Genomic DNA, 22,606 nt, shown 5'->3' with positions numbered 1-22,606 from the left:
CTCTGTTTCTGCTGGATGTGTAAGTGATGTTTTTGTAACAAGCTCAAAATGTTGATATAGCACTCATTGTCTTCCAAACCTCATGATCCCACTACGAGAGCCATCACCACTGTACATTTACATGATGTCTCATCAGTGAAATGCAATCAGATTTGCTGGCATATATATTTTACAAACTTAGAAACCCTAATGCTGTGATTGTTTTCACTGAGGAAAGATATCTCATCAAACTTCAAACAAACCAATCCAATAAAATGAAGCTCAGCAAAGTGCTCAAGCCAGACCCTGATTTAAGCAACTCTGTCTCCAAGGAATTACTTAGCACCAAATTGTTTTCCCAGTGAGGTTGTGGTGACAAACGTAATCACTGCCTAAATTAAGTTCAGAAGCAATGTTTTTTTTTTTTTTTTTGGGACTGAATTTGTATTGCAGAGTCCGATGGGTAAAATACACACTGACTCCCATCTGCGATTAAGCTTTGGAAACAGTGGTGCTTTGGTTAGTGTTAAGGAAAGATTGTGGTTTCAAATTAATGTAAATAAACACATCCTGTCCAGGTCTAAACTTAAAAAAGGTTTAATAATGCTGCAGCACAGCCACAACCTATGATCCAGGCGCAACCGCGATCCGATTGAAACCTGCAAGACAAGGAAACATGAAGGCTCCTGGGGAGAAGCCAAGTTAGTGGTATGCAGAATATGGCATTAATGTTAGCAAATGGAGAGGAGGAGGGGGAGAGAAGGGGTACAGTGTATCATAGGAAGTCCCCTGGCAAACTAGGCCTATATCAGCCTAACTAGGGGCTGGTCCAAGGCAAGCCTGAGCCAGCCCCAAATATAAGTTTTATTTAAGAGGAAAGTCTTAAGTCTACTCGTAAATGTGGAGACACTAGTCGGGTTTCCATCCACCTATTTTTAATTTGCATTTTCAACAAGTGCGAAAAAAACTTGAATGGAAACGCCAGAAATTCAAAAAAAAAAAAAAAAAAAAAAAAAAAAAAAATTACACTTGCAGGGGGTGGAAAAGTCAGCGTATCGATATTAGGAAAATGTGAACTTTGGCAATGGAAACAGATTTAGCGTAATTACTCCAGTGTCAGGTGAGTGTATTTCACAACTTACCTGAATAGACTGGACGTGTTGAATACCGCTGCATCATGTGCGCTACCTGGTGTACCAACACAAACATCACAGCATTATGTAGGCTACGCTGACAACGCTGATATCAGTGTGATGAGAGCTCTCGCAATAGCCAAGAGGTTCCCAAGGAATCTCTCCATCTCGTCGTAGCCATGGATGTGCCGGTAATTGTTTACATCAGTTGTGGACATGAGACGCTTTCAATGACGTCATCTCATGGCGCTCTCTTCTTCTACGGGTGTTCTTTTGCATTTTTTTTTTTTTCCCATGAGAAGCGCCACCTACTGCGCTACCTGTTGACCCCCAATACTCGCAAAACAATAATGAATGGAAACATGCATAAATTCGCATATTCTTTTGCACATTTTCACAAAATTTGCTTAAAATTTACCATACATTTGGATGGAAACCCAGTCAGTGCCTGTGTCCCAGATTTAAACTGGAATATGTTTCCACAGAAGAGGAGCCTGATAGATAAATGTTCTGACTCATATTCTACTTTTGGAGACTTTAGGAACCATAAGTAACCCTGCATTCTCAGAGTGCAGTGATCTGGTGGGATAATAGGTTGCTATGGGCTCTCTAAGATATGACAGAGCCTGACCATTTAGAGCTTTGTAAGTGAGGAGAAGGATTTTAAATTCAATTCTGGATTTTTCACAGAGCCAGTGCAGTGAAGCTAAAACAGGAGAAATACTGTATGATCTATTTTCTTAGTTCCTGTCAGAACAACTTGCTGGATATGTCATTCAACAACACTTTCTTATTAAGTTAATAAAAAGCGTAATCAGTCAGCATTACGTTTGCCTCACAACATTTGCTGTTGCAAATGACAAATTTCTAGGGGACAGGGCTGGATTGGAGTTGTTATGTTTTTAAGGGCAGGGCAGATGTGAGCTGATTATGTTGTAACCATTAGTCTGTTACGAGTATTATTGTCAGTCATTTCAGACCATTTCCTATCAAAACATAAACATGTGCAGCAGATGTCCAAGAAAACTCACATTGCATCTGGCATGGTCACATCAGAGGTCAAAGGCTGTCGAGTTAATTTAAAAAACCTGCAAAAAAAAGAACAACAAACCAATAAAAATACCATTAGGGACTTAGATAAGTAAACATGAATACCCACTGAGGGCCATATGTCTGAATCCACCCTCTGCCAGTCACTGTCCCAAGGCCTGTTTCACTTAATTTGCAGCATGCAAGCTGTGATTTGCAACATGAGGTCATTTCCTCGCCCCTTAATTTTGACATATGTCACTAATCAAGACAACCTCAACACTTGCTGCTCATGAGGATACATGAGAATTGCAGAGCCATTTACAACTTGCAATTTTATCAACAATATAAAGTTGATAATCATTTGTGACATGTGACCTGACACTATTTGCCATCTCTGTAAAAACATTGTTGCAAATCATGTATGTGAAATGGGCCCCAGTTCATGAGGCTTTTCTCACATGGCCCAAACCAGTATGATTTTTGCAAAAGCTTTAAGGAGAGCATAAAGTGTCTTTTAGAAGTTAGGTTTGACCAGACTTGTCGAAGGCCACAAGTCAACAATTGTGTTCTGTTAGCTCCCAAAAATACTTTTTGTTTCCACATTCATATATATATATGTTTTTTTGCATGTAATATATCCCTGGACTCTTTTATATTACTGTTATTTGAGCATCTCATGCTTTCAATAGATAGTGCAAGTAGAGAGATGACAGAAAATGAGAGAAAGAGAGATTAAACAAAGGTCCCCAGCTGGACTCTAAACCCCATCCTTGGACTCCATTGCTTGAATTTTTAATTCCCACATCAGGTAACTCTAGTTTGAGCATGTCCTTGGCTGTGTACAACAGATTACATCTCCCTGCTTAGTTTTTAAGATGGAATTGAAGTCTGAAAAACAACTGAAAATCCATTGAGCCAGTTGATTAAATAATGGCGTTGCTTGCAACACAATTCAGTCTAGGTGTCTGAGATTAAAGGGTAGGTTCTCATTTCTCGCAGTCTGTTTTAAAATAATGGTCAGGTGAACTTTGAGGGTTATCTTGCTGCAATCACTCCTTCTAATAAGACAAAAATTGTGAACCCATTTTCGAAAAGTGAAGTGTGATTCCAAAATTGTTGAGCATGTTGGCTCAGTGGGCAACATTTTCTCATTTAGTATTAGTTTTAGATAAAGTTTAAAGACTAATTATTTTGGAGGAGGTAAGCCTAAAAGATAAGGCTAGCAATATTCATTATTTTTCTCATTGCCAACAAATCCCATGTGTACATTGAATTCAACAATGAGTGTATCCTGCTTACAAATATTGTGTGTGTATCAAAGCCTGATAGATCTTCTTCCTCTGTGTCATGGAGCTCCATTGTTGTCCAAAAACTTTTTAAAACACATCACTGCGCCACACTGTTGCACTGGGTGACATGTTCCTTTATTACCACGAACACACACACACTGTTTATTTTGACTCAATTCCACATACACCATCCTGCTGCCACAAATACTAACTAGAACGGATGTCTATCAATCCGCTGCTGAATATAGTCCCCGATAAGTGCACTATTTTTTCCTGTTTGAAAATGTTTTCGAAAAAGTGTACCCATCTGTTGCAGTAAAATACCGAGCTTTAAGAATAAAAAAAAAATCAAACTATGTAGTTGCAAGCTGGTTTTGAAGGTTTACGTGTTCAGTGGGAACAGATGGGCCAGGCCGCAGGTTAGTAAAGTATTGATGGGAGTGAGAATAAGAAAAAATAAAGAATGCCAGGCTCATCCGTGAAGGTTGGCACAGGTTAAATCCACACAGTGTTCAGTTTTTTAAGAGATACAGTGTTGAAAAGCAGGCGTGTATTTTTGTACATATGACTATCCTGTGATACAACAGTCTAATCATAGCTTTCACCTCCATTCACTTAAGATGCTATTACTGACATCCCACTGTACAGTAAGTGTGTGCTTGTCCACACGAGTGTATTGTGTCAAGCAAAAACATGCCATATGTCTAAAAGTAGTAGCACCAGTGACAAAAGACACACTGTCAGAAGAGGAAATACCAAAAGCTTTGATTATACGAAAGACACAACATGTACTGTACATAAACCAGGTCTCAATCTGCGTCACACAGAGATATAATTGAAGCTAATTACACAGACTCACATTAAATGTTTGCCACTCTGCATGTCATGATTACCTATTTTCTTTAATTCTTTTTTATTTTGAAAATCAAGGAATAAAATTATACTGAATGACTTAAAAACAATAACATTCTGTATGATGTAATGCGATGCAATGCAATAGCCCTGCAAAACACGCCACATCGCATTACTATTTTAGGTGTGTATTGATGCAGTTCTATACTGTGTTTTGAGGTTGTGGTTTACCTGTGTTGTTTCTAATATTTCTTCTGCTTTGTTTACATTCACAAATAAGCAAAAAAAAACAAAACAAAAAACAATAATAATAATAATAATAATGAAAAAAGGCAATTTAATACCACCAAAAAACGAGACCCTCAAACATTAATTCAGGCCAGACGAAGAGGTTCAGGTCTAACAGCCATGGCAGCAGTGTGTTGGTCAGACACAAAGTGATGCAGCACTTCCCTTTACTGGTTAAATGGCAGGTTATGGGTGAGTGTGTGGTTTACAGGAGAACACATCCATGAACAATAGATAAAAATGAGGCTGTACGATTAACATATTTGCCACTAATAACACCACTAAACAGCATATAACAAGAAAGTTTCAGGTCAGTGTTAGACCATGTGCTCTTTCATTGAAAGCCCAATAAGTTACAACAACCTTAAACAGTCAAATACCTGCATGTTGTCAGGAAACATCTCACACATGCATCTTCTTAGCCTGCGCTCAATGTCACCTTTCTGGAAAACTACAGTGTGCATAATTTCAGGTCAGAGAGTTCCTCAATTTTCAGCTGAAAATCTTAAACATAAGAAAAAAGGAAGTAACAGCACTGAACTGAATCACATCACATCAATCACACACATGCTGTGGAAGTAACATTATATCACTCTGCTCTACAATACTGCAAAAAAATAGCTGTGCAAACATTGTACTCGGAAATTAGGAGTCACTTAGCAGGAGAAAGTGCAAATGTCTCTCACATTTCACTTACAGCTTTTGTTACACCGCACATAAACTGTGACGCTTTAACAACTAAAAACTCTCGATTCAACAAACTTACATTAACTTCGGACAACTTAATGGGCTGCCTGGAGGGCGCTTTGCTCAACCATGTGGTCGTATAATTCTCCACGTGGACGCGAGGACAGAGAGGATATGCACTTACTTTGTTTTCATTCACACACACACGGGTTATCCAAAGGCGTAGAAGCTAATTAAGCTAGTAAACTCCATCCTTGGCAACTTATTACTGCTTTATTTTACCTCCCGTTTTCTCCCCAGCACTTACTTGCTCACCAATTTGCTGCAGCCACACAGGGGAGGGGATACTCTGACCGATGCATATCACACGATCAAGTCCGATTTCTTGGTAGTCTCTTGAACAATTAATATAGAGTTGTATGAACTCCTGACACAGTTGAAAATTTCACAGAGTGCAGGATTGTGTTTCAAAATAAAATATTTTACAGTTTCCTGATCACTCACACAGAAGTAGAGGAAGGATGTGAAAATGACATTTGTATTATCAAACAGTTTTATCTTATTGTTACAGTTCCACCTCTTGTTATTTTATTATTATAATTACAGTGGTGTTATTGAAGTGTTAAGATTTTGGAGGATGGAAATGTGTTTTTGCTTTTCTTAAAAACTTTGGTACAAGTGTTTTAGTTTGACCACTACCAAGCAATATTATAATCTACATTTTTTTCTTCTTTTATAGACAAATAAATGTTTTATCTTTTGTCCAATTAATTATCCTGTTTTGGAAGAATAATTTCCTGGAGGCTGAGGCAACACCATTTACATTTCATCCTTGCCAGTGTCCCTACCATATAAGCCAGCCTGCCCACATGCGAGGGTGCTCTCTCCATAACGCACCAAGCTTTGTACTTTTTGCTTTTGTACGCACTAACGGCACGCCTTACAGTGGTCACTGAACAAATGCACTTTCACGCACCTCTAACTGTGCTTTCTTCTGCACCTTGCTGTTTTCTTTCCCCATTGTTTTCTTTAATAAATATCTTCAGTGCCTCGCATGCACCTCCCCTCGTTATGGCCCATGAGCACATCATAACACACCTTAGAACTGATTCTTGTGAATATATTTCAGGAGCACGCTGATCTCAGTGCTGAATGCAGGTGCTCGAGCAACTCGGCTATTCATCGAAGGCAACACACTGCGAAAGCTTTCTTGTCCGTCTTTTATTTGGCACAAAATTAACAACCACAATAAATTACACGCTGGCTGATTGTTCCCCCAGAATCCTAAGGTTTTAGTCCAGAGTTTTCTCCACAGATTTCAGCTCACGCAGACATATTCACCATTACAACGTGTTTGCTTTTTACTCAGAAAATAAGCACAATTTGTTCCCTATTGATCAGTTAAAAAGGTCTTAATAGTCTTTTGCATTTTGATGCGGCAATTTGACTCACTAAGTGATATTTCTGTCAGGGCTTTTATATGGTCTTTACTCAGTTGACTGTGTCAGTGGAGAATCACCCCCTTTCTGTAAGAACAATACCTCCACGCTGACAAAGCCAACTTTCTTTAGGCAGAAAAATCTTTTGTGTGTGTGTGTGTGCGTGTGTGTGAAAGTGACTCTAAGGTTAAATATATTGTCTTGAAATTATATAAAGGCACAGCATCAGATAGTACATGGTGTTCACCTCATTTGGTCACCCTGGCTTTCAGAGGCTAAATACACTTATACTTACCGGATTTGTGGTAAGTGGATGACATTGCAATGTTTGTTTTAGCTCCAAAACGCTCCGTCACAATGTGTTTTGCAAGTCTAAGAGGATAAAAATAATTATGAGAAGTCACCAAAGCCAGTGGAAACAACAATCATAATCTTGAGGGCCCCATGGAAGTGTTGTGTGATTGCTCCTGAGTGATGAATTCTCCATAAAGATATCTAAAATCACACTGAATCAGAACATGCAGTCATTTTAGGAGCCACATATACATTTCATATACATGTTGACTGTGTGAACTACTCAAGCTGTATGTTTTAACTACATCAGTTTTACCATCCTATTGTTTTGCTGTGTGCAGACTGTCAGACTGAGAGTGGATAAAAAAAACACCTCATCAACCGGGTGTCTTAGGCTACTATGTCCTCGTGCTGCTCTTGCTTTCTCGCCGTCACCTGTCACAGTCAGGGCATACAGTTCAAAGTCACGGCTGACCCCCCACCACCCCACAACAACCACCCGTACCGATCATTCATGTAGTACACACACACATACACACACAGCCGCTCGCGCACACGCGCACGCCGGCACACCGGTAGAGACGTCAGGATTGGACGCAGCAGGGGATCCCCCAGCATTCCGTTTCTGCCTCGCTTGGCGTATCATCATCTTTTACCGAGAGGAGATGAGCTCGCGCCGGCTCACACTTGCAGAGGGCAGCAGTAACAGAGGACGGTCTTGTTTCTCCGTTTCACCGGAGCGCGCTCTCTCGCTCCTTCTCTCTCCCCCCTTCTCTCTCCCCTTCACCAGTGTGTGTGCTGCTGCAGTGGCTCTTATTATTATTACAGTAGCTGTCGCTTGCGCCGGGCGGCCGGGACAGCGCGAGGGAAGAGTAGAGAGCAAAGGGGAAAGGTGTTTCACCACCTGAGCGATTTATTTTCGGGAGGAAAAAGGACGCTATGGACGGAAAAACATCCCGGTTCCATTGACTCCGCGTTAGTTTAATTGTAGTTTTGCCGCTGTAGAGACAGAAGAAGCCACCATTTCATCTGTCTTCACAGACCGACACTTCTCTTCACGTGTGCGTTTTTGCTGACAGCCGCGCGCGCCGTGCTGCCTTGGACATAGTATCCTCGAGCCTCTCTGGGTTGGTCTACGCGCCGCGTTGCGTTTCACAAAACTTAAAATTAACAACCAGGCTTCACACTCCGCAGGAAAACAAAGAAACAACACTTTCCGGAGTGAGATAATTGGAAATAAACCGTCTAGAAACGTGAGTAAAGTAGTGAAAGAGGACCGTGCGGCGAATATGGTGCTCTGAATGCGCTTTTTCTAGTTTTCTTTTTTTGCCATTTTCACCATTAACACTGACGTCGAGCAGCTGAACGAGTGGAAGAAGTTTTTTGTTGGAAAAAGTGGAAGAAAAATAACCGGCTACACGACGGTGGTCGTAAACTGGGAGAGGAGGGTCCCCCCACTCTGGGACGAACAGGTAGGACAACCCTCACACACACTAAACATGACTATAAAAAAAGAGGCAAGTCACATATAAGCTAATGAACAACGCCATGTTTATTAGCATATCATTACCTATCTATAAAGCATTCCGAGGTTACCTGAACGCAAGTGTCTTATCCACGACAGATGCCATTCTCCCCGTTAAAAATGGCAGGTCATTGTTGCTTTGCATGTCGATACGTATCACTCAAGGAATGTTCTGAGAGCATTAAGATACCACTATCCGCACTTTAAGTCGGCAACAATTAAAATAAAGAAACGCCACTTGTCGAGTACAATTGTAACTTTTCTAATTGGCTCGCTTGTTATCCTCACTGTGTTGTAGTAGACGAGCGGACGAGTCAACAGTGAGAACCTGTTACAAAAGTTGATTTTATTTATTAAAGGCTCATCGCTTCTACACAATTTATATGCCGAATTGAGACCACTTAACTTAACATTTAGGGAATGTATTGAATTTTAATTCACAGTGCACGTAACCATTGCCGTTAAGCCAGAGTTAATTAAATTTACATTATTTTTAATGGCGAACATGGCGTTCTCTACGTAGCGTAGTTGAGCTTTGGTTCGCGGTTAGATATCCTGTTCATTATTGTCAATATTTAGTCGCACATTTAAGAGACTGATACTGAGATATCCTAATAAAAATGAAATTAATTTTGCTGTAGCTTTGTTATGTAAGCGTACATTGAGGGGAATTTAAAGGGCAGATGAGAGGGTCTTGATATGGGAGTGGGCAGAACAAAAGAAAAAGGGGAGAAAAGTTGAGTTATGCAGCTTTGGAAAACGTATGTATATCAAACTCATAACAAAGGGGAACATTTTTCTATTGTATGTGCCTGTTTTCAAGTATTTTCTCAAGTGTTTGCATATGAATATTTCCCAAATTTAAAACCATTTATTATACCAAACCCCAATTTAATTGAATTAGATTCCAGACTGCTATATGGGAAGATATCCAATAGTAATTTTATTAATGAATTTTAGAACTGGAGAGATACTGTAATAGAGGTGAGAGTGAAACCTATTATTATAACCATCATTCTCCTGCAGTCTGTAATTGGGGCAATTTCTTGGGAATTAAATAACACTGAAATTAAACTGTTCCTCCTCTAAGTGCTGCTGCACATACTCTGAAAAGCCACTGACTTCTAATATGACGGATTATTACAGTTGTAACAGTTTAACCTCTGTTCTGGTGCTGATTACAAATAGGACCCCACTCTGAAAGAGGAGTGCTGGCATTTAGCCTGTGGTACAGCTTTGAGGAATAAACCCTGTTAGAGGCTTGTGTTGTCTTGTGAGTAGTTGGGAGATGGTGTGTGTGTGTGTGTGTGTGTGTGTGTGTGTGTGTGTGTGTGTGTGTGAGTGAGAAAGTCAAAAGCAATGCCAGACTGGTATGAAAAATTGTTAAGAAAGGATCTCAAACTGTAGTAATCCGGCAAGGTAGACACGGAGTGGCTTTCTCTCCCCTCGTACTTGTCTTTATTGTTTCTAGCGGCTCTGCTCAGTTCAGTTAACCCACGTACGTCCTGTAATATCCTTAATTGCCCTCATGTAAAGCGTGCAATATGTGTCTGTACTCTGTAGTTTGCACAAATGTGCACACTGTTTTGCATTTTTCTGTCACTTTGTGTGCGAACTTACTCGCTGCTTTGACCTTGTCTGCCAGTGAAGTGACATTTTCACTTGCGTCCCCTTCTTACCTGAGCCTTAAATGAGAGAGCGTATGTCCTTGGTCTTTTCACTGCACTGTGTGACAGGTAGTAAAAATATCTTTGTCTCATTCAATTATTAGGCTTTGGGATTAGTAGATACAATATCGAAGTTAAATTTCATAGAAATTTCTGTATGAACTGGCTTTACAGAAATTGCAGCAGTATTGCTCAGGCATCAGAGCTTCTGTAGTTACTGTACACCAATGTGGCCGTCAGTGGAGCACTGCAAAGGTGAAGGGAGTGTGGATGTGACCTTGAGTAAATTAAAACGGTCTCACCTTTTTTTTTTTAAATTAAAAACGAACTTCATATCAGATATTCACTTTTTTTTTTTTTTTTTTTTAAGCCGGCTATGTCTGCACTGCAAGTGTTGTTGATGAAATGGTGTTGATTAGCGAAAGTAAACACGTTTGTTGAGTTAACAATACATCATTATCATCATCATCATCATTATTACTACAATGCTCATGATGAGAAAGTTGACACAATGGCTTTAGTGGTCCGCTTCTACAGCACTTATAATTGCTTCTTATGCAAAGTGCGGTGTACATATATGCAAAGATTTATTGTAGAGCTATGAGATATGTAAAATTTGATGTTGATACAGTGATATGAGACTGTATGGTACGTTTATCTAGAATGTGTCTATCTAGAATTTTGGCTATATGTAGGGATGGGGGAATATCGATACAGCATAGTATCGTGATATTTTGCGTGTTAATATGGTATTGATATGTACACGCCAAGTACATTTTTAAAAACGATATACTTTAGTAATATTGCAAAAATAAATTAAACTTCTAGCATACTAGAATAACAAAAGCAGTTGCTTTTCCAATTCACTTGATACATTTTGCTGCAAAGAAGTGTGATAAACAGACTAAACGGATAAACAAACTTTATTTTATAGACAAATGGGTGTTAAAAAAAATAAAAAAATCACAATATATTGTGATATATGTTATCGCAGCACTCAGCGTATTGCAGAACATTTAAAATCACAATAATATTGTATCCGGACTTATGTATCGTGATAGTATTGCATTGTGGAGCCACTGGTGATCCCCATGTATGTATGTGTATATTGTCATGCATGTTTTGTCTTTCCCTTTTTTGTGGCTGTATTACAGCAAACTGATTGAATGACAGAATCTTCTGAGCTCATGGTAGTGTTCTTCAGAGAACGCCTACCCATCTTGTCCTCACATCTGAACTACAGCCTCTGCACAACAATGAGGGCACACTGTAGAATCGAGAGAAGCCACATTAGTTGAACGGATATTCAGCGGCCATTTAATACAGAAGCTTGTTTCACTCCGTAGTGCTAACAGTAGTAGTTGTCCAACAATATAGAACAGTCAGGCTGAAGAGGAGGGTGAAATGAACTGTGAGTGGTGTTTGCACATACACTGTAGCACTGTGGAAGTGTACTGTACACCACTGCTGGTTTCACAGATGGCTCAGGCAGCCCCCTCACTGAACATAAGAAGAAGTGAGCAGATTGTAAGTGAAGCACATATTTGGTAATTTTGCTTGAGAAAACATTCTGTGTTTAAAACAATTGTATGTGACAGTTCCAGGTTTAATAGAACAGACGACAGACGGGTAGATGCTAGCATATGTGGTCTGTTTAAAGGACGGATATAGTAAACAGTACATACCAATTTATATTTTTATATGCGACAGAGTCACTGTGATTTTGGCAAATGTAGAATTATTTTGTGGGAAATATATCTGTTCGCCTGTGGGCATCTTTAGTATACCAACAAAATTGTATACTTTTTTTTTTAATCTGTTTTTTTTATATACTTTTATCTATTGATTCAACCATTTCATGTTAAAACACAAGAAGCTCATTGAATATTGTTTTTGTTCGGACAGAAACATCGTTTAGCCCTCACTGGACACTATAACTCCACTGAAACTGCATTGAGAGTATTTTCCCTGCCCTCTACGCAGCCATCTGTTTCAAATTATTTTCTTACAGTACAAAATAAACTTGCACAGCTGTAAAACTAGATAGGTAGCACGTCTCAGTGAACATCTTGCCCAGTTTTAGTTCAGTTATAGCTAGACTGTTCTTGCACAATTTGTTTTGAATGCTTTGGCTGTGGGAAGTTTTGAATAGACAAAAAAAAAGTCCCCATTTTGAAACTACTGTAATTAGCTTCCTTTTTCCTTTTTTAAAAAAGTAGTAGTAAAATCCACATTATTATTATTTTTTTTCTGCAGAGTTAATCTTTGTTCATCTCAGTTTCACTCTCGAAAAAAAAAAGCAGCATGGATGCTTTGTTTCACAGTCGACTTGAAATGCTGCATGTTAGAGCTTCCCAGTCGTTCTCGAACACATTGTAGACATTTAAAATTAATGCACTGACTTTTTTTCTTTGCTCAATTCTATTTAGCTTACCTGGACAGTCCTCTGTACATGGATTGCATTTTTAGAAATAAATATTGTGATATAACAAATGCACCAGTTAATCAATCACCAGTAAATTGGGGGAAAAAAAATCAAAATCTACACAATAAAGCAAGAGCAACAAGAGAAAGAAACTTTTAAGGGAACTATGGGCTTAAATTGTATGCATCCATTATTTTATGTGCATGCATGTGTGTGTGTGGGTGCTTACATACACACCATGATGATTTGATTAAATTTGCATTTGTTTGATCAGTACAACCAGTCAACCAGCAAGAGACAGACAGTTCAGCAACAACATGGACACAAACATACACACTCACACATACACGCGAGATATTGTGTGTGTGTGTGTGTGTGTGTGTGTGTGTGTGTGTGTGTGCGCGCATGCTTGTATGTGCTTGTGTAAGGACTTAAAAGTATGCTGTGTGTGTATTTCTGTGTGCATAGGTACCTTGTGGGCTTCCTCTAGTGTGTGTGTGTGTGTGTGTGTGTGTGTGTGTATTTTCAATAATTACCATGAGAGCCCTCAAACTGAAGATTTATCCACATAGTGTGTGTGTATGTGTGTGTATATTGTCCAGGGAGTGCTCAGACTGAAGATCCAGCTGATGAAAGCTACCTGGAGCTTCATAAATGGGCCCTTTGTCCAGCAGCAGCAGAGCCTATGTGTATGTGTGTGTGTGTGTGTGTGTGTGTGTGTGTGTGTGTGTGTGTTGCTAAGCCTAAATCTTTGCTGAAAATCCGGTAGAAACAAAATGTTTTGTCAGGGATGCTGCACCAAATCCGTCAGGCATTTGCTGCTGCCATATGTCTTGTGTGATTTGGTAGATTTTTCCTCACTTTTGACTGCTGAGTTTTTCAAATAGTAAAAAGGTTAAATGGATTAATAAAGCTCCAACTGTAGACTATTGGCCGTAAAATTAATTTGGAAAAAGTAAAAAAAACAAAGAAAAATCACTGGCTGGCTTTCTGTCGTCGCCGGGGACGTATTCTCTTGACAAAATATATTCCAAAATATTGCCTGCAGCTAAACCATACTTGTTCTAGATCTGTCCTTGGACCTATAGACACGTTCGCAGGCTTTTTGAACAGCCCCTGTACTCATCTGCCATGGGCTTGCGTGTCTATAGCCTCCGGAGTACAAGGTAACGTAAGCAACACAGTTAAAAAAAAATAAAAAAAAATAAAACCCCAGCAACCTTGTGGCATATAGCTGCCTCTGAACTGTTATACCTCCTAATGTTTAGGTCACCTGAGGCATGTTGTGTTTGCTGCATACTTCCATCACAGGCTAGCAGCAATATACCTTTTCTAATAATCATTACCTTTTCTAATAGGTGGCGTAAGTGCTCCTAATTGTCATTGATTTTAGAGTTGCAACATTTTGTCAAGTAGTTGATGGACAGAAAATTAGTTGGCAACTATTTTGATCATTAAATTGTTGTAGTCATTTTTAAGCAAAAAAGGCAAACATTAGCTGGTTTAATGGTTCGTAAATGTGAAATTTGATGCCATTTATTTTTGTCAATCATGATAGTAGATTTAGTAGCTCTGGACTTTTGTACTGTTGGTTGTATTAAACGTACAATTTGAAGACGTTACCTTGGGCTCTGCAAAATTAAGCAGACATGTTATTAACAAATCATTAATAGAATGATCGAGAAATTAATCAGCAGATTGATTCATAATGATAATTGTTACTTGCAGCCATAATTGATTTCATAACACAGTTGCGATCGGCACAATGAATAGAAGTCAATAAATTGTTCGGTGAAGTTTGCTGAACCCAGGTTAATATGCGTGAGTGTGTGTGTGAAAGGAGCGCAATGGATGAATATTCATTTGATGGGCTATTGATTGCATTTACGCTGTGTTTTAGTTTTTTAAACTGTAGTGTATCAGAGCTTCTTAAAAGTAGTCATTAGATGGAACTTTGAGCGGGTTACTACTAATGACATGGAATTCGGGCGGCGGACATGTTTAATCCTTTCCATCCTGCTATAACCACCTACACCTATTACTGATATTTTTTTTCCCTAATATATTCGCCACATGTTTACAGTGTATATTTTTTTTTCACACTGATTGTCCATACTGTAATGTTATTGTGTTGGTCTGCTCTGTACACATGGCATTTATTGCATATTTGCCCATTCAGGGAGAGGGATTCCTCCTCAGTTGCTCCACCTGAGGTCTATCCTTTTTTATCCATCTCAAAAGCTTTTTCCTTATCTGAAGGAAGGGTCTAAGGATAGAGGGTGTCATATGCTGTGCAGATTGTAGATCCCCTTGCGGCACATTGGTGATAGAAAAATGTATACTGTATATATATATATATATATATATATATATATATATATATATATATATATATAATTTGTCTTTATGCTCTGATCTTGTTCCAGCGTGGCTCTCCACTGGCCTCAGGCCATTGGACACACTCGACACAGAATATGTGATATATTGTCAAATAGGCTTGGATGATAACTACCCTCATACCTTCCTGACAGTTCACCAGGGAATGTAATGGTATTTGTGTTAAAGAAAAAAAAAAATCCCCCTCCCCCACAAAATGACAAGAGAGGAGATATTTCTTACATTTCTTACTTATTTTCCCTATTACCCTATTAAACAGACAAATTCAACCGTACACCTTTTGAATTCAAGTCTCTCTTTCACTGACTTAAGCCTAGCTTATTTGCGTCATTAACTTGTTATTAAATGCACTTTATTCAAACCAGACACAAAGAATGTAAGACTTACCAAGACTGTCTTGGTTAGTCAATGATTGAAATAAACCTTTAATTCACTGAGCTCAGTATGTGCCAGCTCCACTGCTCTTATATCTCGTGTTTTCCCTGCCATTGATTTTAGTCCTGTAACCTTATGCCCACCATTTGCAGTCGCCATCTGTTTCAGCTCAGCTGCCTGTTCCATAGGTAGAGACCGACCTCTGGTGGTGTATGATGTGCACTACAATATATTACCTAAATTCGGCAACTCCATATCAGTTTAATAGAAGAGCGTCTGTATTTTCAGCGCTATTGAAAATCGTGCCTTTAGGATTTCTAAATGGCCTGACATGCTGTAATATCGAGAAACTGCCCAAGCCTATTGTCAAACAGTGGACGGTGTGAAAAAGGGGCAATTACTAAGTATGCCTTAATTTTATATTTGAAAGTAAAAAAAAAAACAGTAGTCTGTGTGAAATAATTTTCTAATACACCGTTGTTGCCTGACAGAAATAGAGATGACATTACAGGAATAGAACAGGACTATATTTTGGGAAAGAAGTTTACAGATACAGCATCAGGGTAAAGAGGGTGCTTGTAGTAACTTGTTCATATTTTGCAACTACCAGCTCCCCTGCCTCAGCTGAGAGGAGGCTCTGGATGCACAGCTGGAGTCAGCAGTGGCACCGTGCTGTGCACTCTTTCATGACTTCTGAAAAACTACAGAAGGAAAAGGGAGATATTTGAATATTTTGACCATAATCTTTCCTGTCACCTTCCTTGGCAAGGAATGCACATTGTTTCTGTCAGTTAAAAACTGCAGATACTTGTGTGCCTTTGGTTTCCAGCAGATCGTGACCATGATGGAGATCTGCCTCAGATTTTTCTGTTCTGTTCACCTTGAAGTAGTTGCATCAGAAAATAGTCAAATCAGAATTGGGTCACAATTAGGGATGGGTATCGTTAAGATTTTAACGGTACTACTGCTCTTACCGATACTGCTTATCGATCCGGTATTTTAATGGTACTCTTATTGATACTTTTTGAGGAAAAAAACAAATTAAGAACATAAATTGCTTTATTTTCTCAATTCTCATTATGCAACAAAATAGTTTTTTAACAAAACATTTTACTTTTTACAACTTGAAATGTAATATACATAAAATAATAGTGTTGTCACGGTACCAAAATTGGGACCCACGGTACGATACCAGTGAAAGTATCACGGTTCTGAGTAGTATCACAATACCACAGCAAAAATGAGGCAGATGTGCCTTTTGTCAAAAAAGTATAAAAAGATAAATTACTTTTTTATAATACATCAATGATATTTCAATGGAATAAATTGCTTATTGACTTATTCATACTTCAAAAACAGCATCAATAAGTGATTAACATAGGGGGGATCAAAATAAAATAAATAAATAAAATAAAAATCAACCAGCCACCCTCCTCCCCTGACAAGTAAAGAACAGTCCCTAAAGTACGGTGAGGTTTGTGGACCGTTACCTGCCACAAAGAGAAATGTGAACGGCTTGTTTCCCCTTCTGACACGCCACATACCTGTGTGCCGCCACGGCTTGGCTGTTCAAGTACTACTGGACAGTCATGACACCAACAAAGAGGAAAATGTTGGACCTGGAGCCAGGCTTCTCCGTCGCCGGTAAGCCTTTATCTTGTGCCGGAAACCCTATTTAGTAAATAGGGTCGCAAAATAGCTAATGGTTATTAACTCCACGTGTTGGCTGCTAGCATAATGTTACAAACCTGGACTGGACGTAAATGAACTAGCTGTGCTAGGGCAGTCAAACCCTGTACGTCTGAATATGATGCACTTTCGCAAGGTGTTTTGACAAATTACTAGTGTTGCCGCCCTTACACGCAAAACATTTGTCACACTTGTGACAACGCACTGCGTCTGCATCAACTCTTGTAATGTAAAGCCACACTTTCGACCGTTTGGCTCTCTCAGCCATCATTATCTATCTAAAGGTAGGCTACGAGCTTGAATTGGTGTATGCGCTGTCTTGTGTGCGTGTGCGTGTGTCACTGGAACAACAGCCCCGCCCCCCTGCTCTCCACTCACACACAGCAGGCAGCCAGGGTGAGTGAGACAGATCTCTCGTCTTCAGGGAGAATAGCGAAAATTATGATACAATGACGGATAATTGACAGAGTTGGTGAGATAAATGTGCAAGATAACGTTTATCTTGTAAGAAAAAAAAAAAAAAAAATGCGACTGCTCCAGTACTGATAGCAGAACCGTTAAGGTCAGAGCTTATCAATTCTGTGGTCTTAAAGAATGTAGCTCAATACCGGAGTATGGTACCCATCCCTAGTCACAATACAGTGGTGATGTAAATGACATCCTAGATATTGTATGTCCACACAAATTCATTGGATCTGATCATCATAATGAGGTTCTCTTTATACTGTGTAGCAGCTGATATTGTGAAAGCTTCACCTGAAAATACAAAGATCTAAAAAGGCCGTTATGTGAACAGTAGAATAGACATTATGCTGCATAGTGACAGCAGAATACATTGAAAAATCATGTAGCGATGCACGATACGGGATTTCTTGCTGATATCTGATAAGCGGAGATGTAACAACTCAATTGACCGATAACCAAAAACGATGTTGATATATCTAGTGAAATTAACATCGTATTATGCATGCATACTCTTAGCAGATGACGACATGAAATATACTTTTCAATGTATGTAATATTCATTCATTGTGCAAATTAAGATCAAGCATGTTGGCCAATTCTGATATTTCATCTCAGAGCCAATAGCATCCGATACTGATGATGTGCCGATATTATTGTGCATCACTAAAATCATGTTTACCAACAGATTCCTTTCAGGAAATCTACACGGCCATACATTGGTCATTTTAATGTGCCCTTGCTGAGTTTCACCTTGCATCTCTCCTCAGGGAAATTCCTTCCATCATCCTCGGTGCTGTTGTATTACTCCGATAACTCAAGTCAGCCCTTTAAAACACACTCAGTGATGCGGCAGCAAGACAACAACTTAGAATTCAAGACTGGAGGTCTCGAAAAAACCCATAAATTGCTTTTGGTATTTTTGATACTGCATTGACTTCATAAAACCAAATTAAAATCTTATCTCTTGTCATGAGTATTTTTAAATATGCACAGCTCTGTCCTGATCATTGACTTTATCTCTGTCAAAAATTCATGGGACAAGATTGATCTGCATGCACCGGGTGTTTTTCTTTTTTCTTTCCTATGAATCATGCCTCACCAGCTGCTTTCCTGTGTTGATTTGGATAATTATTGTGTGTCAGATCAGCAATACTCATTGACCGGACCATTCAGTGTTGGCTAATCACATCCTGCCCCATCAGCAGCCTCCTCCCCTCCCCCCAGAGGCCACAGTGTAGTTTGAAAAGAGAATCAAATTAATTGTTTCTTCTGATTTAAATTTATGCCATATCAATACATGCATATTGATATGTGACAGCAAAGTTGTAATGGCATGTAGGTTGATGAAAAGGATGGTTGTATTTAATACATTTGAGTTCGATGTCTACAGCCTGGGTTTGCATCCCATGAAAGTCACTGTCGACATTTCTAGCATTCAAACATCCCCCTAATCTTTCCCAAACCTCTAGGCTAGACCTTTAGGCTAGCCCCAAATGATCTTCCTACAGAAACAGCAACAACTTTGTATTGCATGGATTTCAGAAGCCACGGATGTTATGAGTTGGATGTTATGAGTTGGATGTTATGAGTGTACCAGCAGCAAATGAGTAGGATTCAGAGATCTGGCAGTCCGTGGCTGGAAGCTAACACGGCCACTGAAACAATAAGAGAGTACATTTCAAACATGGTGAGAATCAGATCAGTGTGCTTGGTCATATTTCAAATCAACATTTTCACTGGATCAAATTAGTATGAGAATAATGTCTTGGAATTATACAATCTATTGTTGAATAGATTTTATTTATTATACTGTTGCCCTTCTAATGATGCTTAGTTTTCAATCATCTTTCAGTTATTCCACACTGATACATCACACACAGCATGGTATGATTGCCTCCCCTTCCTCTTACTGACACACACAGTCAACTCCTCTCACTTTTGCCATTTGGGCCATTCACACATTGAGACAAACGTACTTGTATTATTCATATTAGCTGACATTAACAGGTTGGAGTTGGTGGATAGCAACACTTGACTTCCCACGTGTCATTTATTCAATGTCACACACTCCACAGACAGAGATGTGTGCATGTGGGGAGGTCAGTTCGGCTTTGCGGGAGTGTTTGTGAGTGAGAGACTGGGGTTGGGCGATGTCAACTAAATTAGCATATGACAATGTTGTGGGGGTTAAGAGAGCCAATCCGCCCCAACAGTCCCTCAAAAATAAGTGTTACTCAGCTGCCAGACAAGACAAGAGACACAGCACTGCAGTGTGTAAATACAAAAATAGATGAAGAAAGATTTTCTGTTTCATACTAATGCAGATGCCGAGAAAAGTCACGAAGACACATTTACACATTACAACTGTTGACATGATTTACATCCCATATTTTTGACTTTGGCGTCCTGTGCCACAAGAACAATAAAGATGGTATTTTTTCCTAATGAGAAGGACGAGACAGAGAATATAAAGTGAAGGGTTCATAACATTTTCGAAGTGGCTCATGAGCACGAGGAGTTTGATCATCTCATCTAGCAGCTGAAGTGACAGAGTGGCAGATTTTGAAAAAAAAATCAGGATGACAGCAATATGTTGAGGGCATCTATCGCCATTGTCTGTCATCAGTTTTGATCATCTGTATCCTTTTTTCATACAAATAATTATTAGAAGTGTGCAAGCATTTGTAATATGGGTGTACAAGTTAATCATTGTTCATTGTCGTCAGTATACAGCTTTGTATTTCCAGCTTTTATTGTAAAATCTGTTCATTTGTTTACAAAAATCAGATAAAAACATTGTTAAAGACTGATAACATCAAAGTGATAAATTTTATCCTGAATCATTTTTTACTGTGACCTTTGAAGTTGCCTTCAAGTCTCCTATTGGAATCAGAGGGGGAAAAAGCCAATGAATTGTCCACTGCAAGGCAATGGGAATTCATCATTGCCCTGGCTCACATGGGGCTGCTGTGAAACTGCGCCCACTTAGGGCAACAAAAAAGTTTCTCGGGTGCGTCGGTACAGTTGACAACCAAGAAGGGACGGCAGAGGAGATACCTACAGACGATTGCTACTGGGCTGGACAGCCACCGGAAAAAGGGTTCAAAGGCTGAGATAATTGCAAAAAAAAGTCAGTTTATTCAGCAGTGATGATAGTCAAGGACTAAAATGTTTGCTGCTGCTTTTCACTTTTTATTTATTTTTTTTTTTTTTGCACTTTGAGCACCTTTCTTTTTGTGCATAGATGTCCTGAATAAATTGACGGGATTTTTTTTGTTTTTTTTTTGCATTGAGCTCAGCCTGTGAACCTTGTTTTTGGTGGCTGTCCAGCCCAGTTGCATTGGTGTGTGGATATTTCCTCTGCCATCCTTTCTTGGTCACACAGCAAATTAAAATACAAACATACAAGGTACTGGTAAAATTAGCTGCTCTGCTGTCATTGCAAAGCCTCTGTCAATGTCACTGGACAAAAAAATATGTACTGATGCATTTTTATGCTTTTTAAAACTTCTTTAAAGTTAAGTAGCATTGTAACAAAAAAGCAATCAGTAACACTCTACGTGCACACACTGCATGTAGATATGTACACGTGTACACACAACAATGACAGTACTTTTAATGTAGCCAGCCATCCAGCAACAACCGAAATGTCTGTCTGGTTATTAATGTGTTAAAAGGTCATTGCCACCCTGCATTGAAAGTGTGGGTCTCTCACTGGCTGACTGGTTACATTAACATTTCTACACACACATGCACACACACACAGTGAAATGCAGTGTGTTTCAGCACATTGGTTGTGTGTGCCTCTTGCTGGCTGGTTGGTTACATTAAAAGCAGGCTCATTGGTGCTCAGCCAGGCTTAAACACTAGTGTGTGTATGTACTGTACTGTGCGTGTCTAAAATCCCACCATGCTCTCAGCCCAGTGACTCAAGTGCAAAAGGGAACATGGGAAGTGATGAATAGTGTGGACCAGCATGAACATACATTTTCATGTGCATGTCGCAGAGAACACTTCACTACATCTTCAGCGTTTATTACCTTTGACCTCTGCTCTCACATTTTCCTCTCATCCGTTGTCATTCTCCACTCTCGCCTTTCCACTGCCTCTTAAATGGGAACATCAGCTGCACAACGGTGTCGCCTCTGTCTCTGACTGTCATATTCCAGTAAAAATAGTTCTTCCTGTTAACTCTGAAGACATCCCACCCCCACAGTCAACATTGTCAGATATAAATAAATCATATGAGTAACTTGTGTAAAATACATCATGAAGCAACAATTTGTGAAATAATGGAAGAAATGATCAAAACTGAAGTTATTTTGAAATGATATGCCCTAATTCATTTTCAGAATTGCTGAAATTTTTGGATACATTTTCATTTCATTATACACAATAGACAATCCCAGTGCTGCCATCAGTGTGTGTGTGAATGCAGCCCCTTTACCAGTAGCTTGTAAAATACATGTTGTACTGTCTTTCTAGCACTCGGTCTCATGAAGTGTGTTCTGCCCTTTGTTCCATCATGTCATTCTCAGTGTAGAATGATATGTATATTTGACACAGTAAAAGCTGAACTGAGCTCACTGTGAATCTGAGTTTAAGATGTGTGAGTAAGTACAGGATTTGTCACATAACAGCTAGTTTGGAAGCCGAGTGAGGGCCAACATAAAACTTACACAAGCGTGATGTGGAAACTCGAGGCCTTTAATGCACATATACTTAGAGGTAGAGAGGAAGATCACTTTCTTTCTTATGGTTAAACCTTTTAAGATAAATAATAGCTTATTCACATATTCAGAAGAGAGGAGGTAATTTCTTTTAATCTTTTTTCTTGTGTGGAAAATGATGGATGAGGAACAAGTTATTATTACAAGCTTTTCTATCTTAATCTGTGGTCAAGGTTAGGATTATCTCAGCATAGCATGCTCTTGACAACACACCACGATATTGGGTGACCAACAGGTACATGCCTGGCTAAAATGCTCATAGTGGCCTTCTGGGAGGGTCGTCTACAGTAAACGACATTTAACTAACTACCTCAACCTTTATTGAGGTGTGAACAGCCTT

General features: G+C 39.2%; 1 protein-coding gene across 8 annotated transcripts in view; it reads left to right on the top strand.

Moving 5' to 3' along the window:
• The window catches only part of tenm3 (teneurin transmembrane protein 3), a 567,981-nt gene that overhangs the window by 147,659 nt on the left and 397,716 nt on the right, over window positions 1-22,606 (top strand). For 4 of the 8 annotated variants that reach the window (XM_078166326.1, XM_078166325.1, XM_033623072.2 and 1 more), the window contains exon 1: window positions 7,802-8,465. The exons of 1 other annotated variant lie outside the window; for it this stretch is intronic. The gene's annotated coding sequence lies outside the window, so the exon portion shown is untranslated. Of the gene's footprint in view, window positions 1-7,800; window positions 8,466-22,606 lie in introns of those variants that run through there. 3 more of the 8 variants (XM_078166324.1, XM_078166322.1, XM_033623075.2) reach the window with 2 other exon arrangements.

The sequence above is a fragment of the Epinephelus lanceolatus genome, chromosome 3 (genome assembly GCF_041903045.1).
Source record: "Epinephelus lanceolatus isolate andai-2023 chromosome 3, ASM4190304v1, whole genome shotgun sequence".
Taxonomy (NCBI): domain Eukaryota; kingdom Metazoa; phylum Chordata; class Actinopteri; order Perciformes; family Serranidae; genus Epinephelus; species Epinephelus lanceolatus.
The sequence above is the reverse complement of the archived record's forward strand: the minus strand, read 5'-3'. Positions and strand labels throughout refer to the sequence as shown.